Consider the following 7,874-nt stretch of genomic DNA (forward strand, 5'->3'; position numbering starts at 1 on the left):
TTGCATGCTACTGTATATTCCTGCCCTGTTGAAATCTGAAAATTTGCTGTTTTGTTTTCAAACATGGGGAAATTATGGAATGTCAGTCCAATTCTGCTTGATGACCAGACTGGGTGCAGCATCAGTTGAGGCCTGACTGGAATATTCTAGAGTTGGATCACAATTTCCTGCAACTTGCATTATACTCTTTTGATCTTGTGCTTCAGAAGCTGTTTTGTTGTACTCTATTGGTCGGACCTGTTTCAGGCTGAGTCTATTCTCAGTCAACGATGTTAGGCTTGGATCAGTGATCTTGTTGTTGAGTCAGAGGTTATGGGTGAATAGCACATTCTAGAAAGTAGAGGGAGGTATCTAACTTCAGTTCCTAGAATTGCAGGTGTACATGTTTATCTCTTGCTTTTGTCTCTACACATTCTATCCTGTTGGCTTCAATAGAGTCAAAAAGAAATGGTGAGTACAAGCAGCAGCTGATACATTTGGATATGTTTAGTGCCAGCAAACACTTATTTCTAAGTGCTCAAACCAGGCTGATTAATGTAACAAGAGGAAGATTGCAGCCTTTGGTGGGTCAAACAAAATAATATGAAACTGGTCTGATCTCTTGGATGGACAAATTCTGGCACTTGAACAAAGATATATTTGCATTCAAGGTGCCTGGGTCTTAATGTTCACACTAACTCCTACATGTGTATTAGTGAAAGACCAGGATCCCAGCATCTTGAGCTCTTTTGCAGAGGAGGGCAAAACATTCATTGAGGATGTGCTTATTTGCAAAACAGTTGGATAACTAGAAAGGCTTTAATTTATTATACACCTTCCGTATTCCATTCCTTTCAGACTGTCTCAAGGCACTTGACAACCATTTGTACTTCCTGATGTGGTGTCACTGTTGTCATGCAAGGAAAAAATAGCAACTAATTAACACATTGCTGTTTGTGGGTGCTTGCGGTGTAAAAATGGCTAGATAATGTTTTGCTGATCTGGTCAATTGTCAGGCCACGAGCTTGCCTCAAAATCTGGGGTGGGGGAGGGTGGAAATGCAGATGTTGGAAATCTTAAAATAAAAACAGAAAATGGTTCTGTCTGTGTGGGGTTTGCACCTTATCCCTGTGACCATGTGGGTTTCCCCCAGGTGCTCAGGTTTGCCAAAGACGTGCGGGTCAGTGGGTTAATGGTCCACTGTAAGTTGATCCGAGTGTGTAAGTGAGGGGTAGAATCTGGGAAGAGTTGATGAAAATGTGAACATTTTTTTGATAAAGGGTATTAATGTAGGATGTGTAAATGGATGATGGACGGTGTGGACTCATGGGCTGAAGGACCTGTTTCTGAACTATCTAAAACTACCTAAAATGCTGGAAGCACTCAATGGATCAAGCAGCATCTATGGAAAGAGAAACTGTTTCAGGTGGAATGTTAACTGCTTCTCTTTCCACAGTTGATGCTGATTCTGTTTCCAGCATTTTTGTTTTCATTTCAGCATAATGTGCCAAATCTTGAAATGCCTGTAATGTAATTTGCATCTTTATTACTTTTGCAATTGCATGCAGTAGACACTGCAAAGCTATGCATTTGATTCACTTTTGTGCAGAGGATTATCATAGTAGCTGCATCTAAACTGGGTGGCATCATATTGGCTGAGACGTGCCTGGAAGCTCTTTTGAACACCCATTTGCCTCTTGACATGTCATGGCTAAGCAATATTAAGAAATGAAAGCCAAGAGTAGACTATTTGGCTCCTTGATCTTGCTGAATGACAAAGAAGGCTTATGGCTGATCAGCACTTTTTTCTGTCCTATCCCTTGATGTCCTATGCCATGATCCTTCAATCCAAAAATCTAATGATCTGCTTTGGAAGAAATTGATGACTAAGCCTCCAGCACTCTTGACAGAGAATGCCAAACGTTCACCAGGACCACCTAGATAAATTTCTCATCATTTCATTCTTAAATGGCCACTGTAATCTCCCCTGTAAAGTCCTCTAATAATTTTGTATGTTTCAATGAGGCCATCTCATTGTTCTCTAGTGTTTTGGAGGTGAGATCTAGCCTCAGACCTGCTTCCACAGAAACTAATCTTGTGAATCATTGCACTCCTAGCAATTAAAGCAAGGGGCCATATTTCAGGATACTCTTCAACTGTAGTCTCACCAAGGCTCTATATAAGTGTAATAAGACACTTGCAAATGGATTTGAATACAAGAGTAAAGGTCAACATACAATTTGCTTTCCTAGTTGCCTACTGCATTTGAATGTGAGTTTTGTGTCTAGTGTATGAGGACATACAAGTCCCTTTGAGCAACAATATTTCTTGATCTCAATTTTTGGAAAAAAATGTATTGCTGTTGTTAATCAAAGTGGATTTCACCATTTTCCACATTGTACACTATCTGCCATCTTGTTTCCCACTTGCTCAGTTTGGCCATGTTCTTGAAGCCTCTTTGCATCCTTGCCTTTGCTTGCATCCCACTAGGTCTTGTGTCAGCAGCAAACTTGGAAATGTTACATTTTTGGTCCCCTTGGCCAAGTCATTTATTGATTGTGAATAGCCCCAGCACCAATCCCCCAATTTTCACAGCCTGCCAACCAGAGGACCTTGATTTAATCCTATAATCCAACTCTCAGTCCATAACAGTATATTACCCTTGATGCCATTTGCTCAAATTTTGTTCAACAATGTATGTGGGACTTTATCCATGGCCTTTTAAAAATCCAATTCCCCACATCTACTCTTTAATACATTTTCAATGTAAGTTAGTCAAATGTGATTTTTTTTTCCCCTGTTTTTAGAAAGGAAAATCCATGATAACTCTGCTCAGTTATATCATTTTCTAAGTGTCCTGATGTCACGTCGTTTATGTGTTAAAACTTCCAATGATTACTTTAGGCCAGAAGGTTGATAATTCCCTGTTTTCTCTCCCTCCTTTAATAGTGGAATATATTTGCTACGCTCCAATCTGTAGATGCCATTGCGGAATTTTAGAAGATGATAACTGCTGCATCCACAATTGCCATAGCCACCACCTTCAAAGTTAGATGCTTTGGGATCTCAATGAGGAACAAATTTGGGGAAGATCTCCACTTTACGTCAACAAAAGTGTCTGGCCGCAGTGGCAGCCATTTGGAATAATGGGATGTTAAGTGGACTGGTGGGAATGAAAATATTTCAGGTGTGGTGACAAAACTATGTTGTTTAGTGTGTCTACCTGGTTAGGCAGACAAAACCAGCTTTATCTGACCTGACCTGGTACTACATTTGAGTATAACCAGATATTAAAAGAGTCCAATTATAGCATTTGATTTATAAACAATTTTTTTTTCATTGTGCTATTCAATTCGTATGATATATGGTCAACACCTTTCCCTGTGGAGTGGCTAAGATCAGGGGTTTGGTTTATGATTCAAACTCTAGTCATTCAGACTGATGCTCTGAATGGTTAGAGGTCGAATTGTGCATGTAACAAACATTTACCATCTTGGTTCACTGGCATTGTGCAGCTGCCAAACACTGGATACAGTTTTGATGGCATGAGGCATGAAATGCTGATGATGGTAGTCAACTATGATGGGTGTTTTAGGTTATCTTCCAATTCTGAAAATGACCACGCCAGTAAACAAAACCAGATATTATCAGCATAATTAACAGATTAAATAGTTGTGATGCTAGCGAGTGCTCTTAGCAGAGACTTGATGTAAACCATTGATTTAATTCCTTCACTATTTTTTTGGGAGGGGGATATAGCTTTTGCTGGAAAGACCTGCCTTTATTGCCCATCCCTAATTGCCCTTGTTAATTGGTGGTTGGCAGTAAAGGCAGATGCTGAGTCATCTTTTTAGTTGCTGCAGTCCTTCTAATGAAGGCATTCACTCAATGCTGCCAGGATGTTGTGTGATTTGGAGGTGGTCCTGCAGAGGGTGATGATCCCTGTGCCTCCTGCTGTTCTCTTCCATAGCACAGATCACAGATATGGAAGGTACTGCCATTTTCTGAGGAGCTTTGAATAGATGTGAAGTTCATTTAAGACATTCCAGGAAGGAAATCTTGACTAGCCTAACCAAAAAACATTATGCCAAAGTGTTTTAAATGACATGTTCAAGAAAATGGCTCTAGAAAACTGTGTTCAATGAAGATGCATAGAGCTGTAAACTGAACTAATACCAGTTTGATCATGCAAAATAAACTGTCCACTGTAGGAGATTATCTGCTGATAGTCTTCCAACTCCCGAACATAAATCTAGTATGAAACAGTGTGGAAGATGAGTGCTAAGTTTGGGTCTTTGCCTGGTTTGAGCAAGACAGGTTCTTGGCTAGGTGCTGGAAAAGAATTGGGCAAGCCAATCGTGGGCCATTGGGCCAAAACACTTCAGGAACTTGTCAGAATATTAATGTGGACTTCTGTGACTGATTTGAGTGTATTTAACAAGAAGCTTTGTTGAATTGATCCTCATCAATCTCTTCTCTTTGTGCTTCATTTCTTTCAAGGGTCAGTTTTCCATTTTAAGGAAGTGGCAGCAATATGGCTTGCAGTAAAAGGAGTGAAAGGCTGAGTTGGGGGTGTTGAGTTGCTCCAGGGAGATGGAAAAGGTTCCAGAGTTTTGTGCTTGATGTCTTAAATGAAGGTTATTTCTTGTCTCCTTCGAGTGAACTTTGCATATGGCATTAGCTCTTTCCTTTCCCCATTAAGTGGTCAGCAATATTAATCTGATTCTGCAAAATGCTTTAGGAGAGCAGCTTGCCTAAAGGCAGATATAGTGTGTACACTGGGCTTCCTCAATACAGTTAGAGGGAATTGTCTCAATATTCCATTTTACCACTATAGCGAAAGTGTTACATGATGCTCTCTGCAAATTCCTTCCAGGCTGCAGGTTACTTCTGATGGTGAAAGTCCGGTGTGGATCAGAGGTTAACGCTAGCATAGGGAAGTTGTTTAGAGCTACCCAGATGCTGGCTATAGATGAGGTCAGCAGCCGAGGTCATGCCTTCACCAAATGAAAAGTGTCACATTGCTTCAGGTTACAACTGAGTTGAAGGTCGTATCGCTGCTAGGTCCATAAGTGATGCTGCTGCCCTAAAGTGTCAGTGTAGATTTTCGTCCTCAAGCCTCTGGAGTGGAACTTGAACCTACAACTTTCTAAGTGAATGTTGCCAACCAAGCCATGACTGACATTGTAAGATGGAGTATAACATTTGTGCAGATTGTGCTCACTGAGGCCAGTGGTTCCAAAGGTAAGTACTCTGTGTTTAAATCTATCCATTCAGGTTTCCATCTTCCACAGCACTGAAACAGCCCTAAACAAATCAAAAATGCTTTGGCCTGTATGATGTGGGCTGGCACACCAGTCTTCTCCAGCTATCCATTGTTGAGATTTAATTGCTCTTGCTGAATTCAATGCTTAAATATCTAATCATCACCAATAATAATAATAATAATCATCATCATAAAAATCTCATCCTGTCCTTACAAGGTTGCTTCAAGTCTGCCCAAGAATCCATCTTTGGATGGCGGGTGGGGGGGGGGGGGGATGGTGTCGGAAGGGGGGAAGGCCAAATATCTTAATCAGTAGCATATGAATCAGGATTTTAAAATGTTGCATAGTACTCTATTTGTTGCTAATCTCTGTGTCCCATCCAGAAAAATACATGCAGAGGAATTTGCAGAAGTGGCTAAATGATAATTAGCCAGATTAGATTTATCACCCAATCATTCAATTCTCAATCACCAGTGAAATGTTGTTGTGGTCAACAATACTATCAAGTGGCAGCTAGCAACGGCCTGCTTGCTGATGCCCAGTTTGAGTTTCATCGGGACCAATTGACTCCAGACTTCATTACGTCCCAGGTCCAAAGAGTTGAAATTCGGGAGTGAGGTGAGTGAGATTGCACTTGATATCAAGATACTATATTTGATAAAGTGTGGCATCAAGATACCCTGTATATAAAAAAAACATTAATGATCATCAAGGGGTAAACATTTCACTGGTTGGAGTGCAGAGTGGTTGGTGATCAGCTATCTGCATTCCTAAGACATCCTAGCAGGAGTTCAGGGCAGTATTCAAGGTCCAACCATCTTCAGCTCCTTCCATCATAAGATCAAAAGTGGGGACGTTCACCTCTGATTACACAATGTTCAATTTCATTTACAATTCCTTGGAAAATGAGAGAGTCCATGTAATAAGCCCCAATTCAGGCATGGACTGATACTGGCAAATAACTTTCGTGCCACAAAAGTTCCAGGCCGTGATGATCTCCAACAAGATAGCATCTTGGCATTCAATGGCAATTACCTTTGCAGAGACTTGACCCTCACTAACATAGTGGGGTCACCATCGATTCACTGAGCCAGCCAATTAAGTATTGTGATTACAAGAGTGCATCAAAGGATGGGTATCCTACAGCGAATGTTTTGCCTCCTTGACGCCAAAGTCTTTCTACCATTACATAGCACAGCAGGAGGGTGATGGAATATTCTCCATTTACCTTGATGAATATCATCTTCCATAATACTCAGGAAAAAACCTCCCAAGCCATCCAGAACACAGCAGTCTTCTTGATTAGCACTTCATCAACCACCCTAAACATTAATTCCCTCTATCACTATTACAACATGGCTACTGTTTTGAAACTTGCAATGTGAGTGCAGGCTATTTCCAATAACATCCCCCAAGCCCACAATTTCTGCCACTAGGAAGGAATATCATTCCTTGTGTTTCCTTCCAAGTCAAACAGCATTTTGACTTGGAAATATATCGTCTTCATTTTCATTGCTTCTAAATCCTGGAATCCTTATTCAACAGCATTGTGGGTGTGCCTTTACCAGAAGAACTGCAATAATTCAAGAATGTGGCTCACATCCACTTCCTCAAGGTTAATTAGAGATGGAGAATAATAGCATAACGCTATTACAGCACCAGTGACCCAGGTTTAATTCTGGCCACTGTCTATAAGGAGTCTGTGCATTCTCCCCGTGTCTGCATGGGTTTCCTCCAGGTGCTCTGGTTTCCTCCCACATTCCAAAGACGTACGGGTTAGGAAGTTGTGGGCATGCTGTGTTGGCACTGGAAGCATAGCGACACTTGTGGGCTGCCCCCAAACCACTCTATGCAAAAAGATGCATTTCACTGTGTGTTTGTTTCAATGTACGTGTGACAAATAAAGATATAGTATCGTATCTTTTCAATGACACCCACTCTTAAACAATGAATACATATAAAAGGAATTCTGATGTTGGAGAACAATGAGATACAGGTGCTTTAGAAGGGGTGCGACAGAGGTTCAGAAGATTATTTCCCAGGTTGCGAGAGTTATTTTATGAGGAGAGATTAAGAAGAATGAGATTATAAATCATTACAGTGTCCCAAATGTTCCCATAGCTCTCATCTCTGTTATGTCCAAGGGGCTTGAACTTTGAACATTCTTGGAAAACTAGTTTAGCCATCCATTGTCATATTTGGCTGAACTGTGTTAAGAATTGTTGGGTCCGGCTCTCCATTACTGAAACTGATCATTATTCAAAGTTTATCCAGGTATACAACAATAACACTGATTTCTCCACCAGAAACTTCTTTAAAACATTTCTCCTTTATGCTCACCTTCAATAACGTGACAAACTCTTGGATTTTTTAACGTAATCAAGATTGAGGCTATTCATTAGGTTGCCTTTGCCGCTACCTTACCCCCTACTTGCCCTTCAGTCAAACGTCCACTTACATTCCCTGGGGCTTGAAATTGCATCTTTCTCTTAATTCTGTCCAATTCCTTGCCTTACTCTCCAGGCTCAGACATGGCCAACGCTCATTTGAAACTATTCTGATCAAATTAAATCACCCAGATTCCATTTCTATTGGTAAGAGTTCTTTCTCCATGGGTATTGTTCAACC

This window comes from Pristis pectinata, chromosome 9 (assembly GCF_009764475.1).
Source record: "Pristis pectinata isolate sPriPec2 chromosome 9, sPriPec2.1.pri, whole genome shotgun sequence".
Lineage (NCBI taxonomy): Eukaryota > Metazoa > Chordata > Chondrichthyes > Rhinopristiformes > Pristidae > Pristis > Pristis pectinata.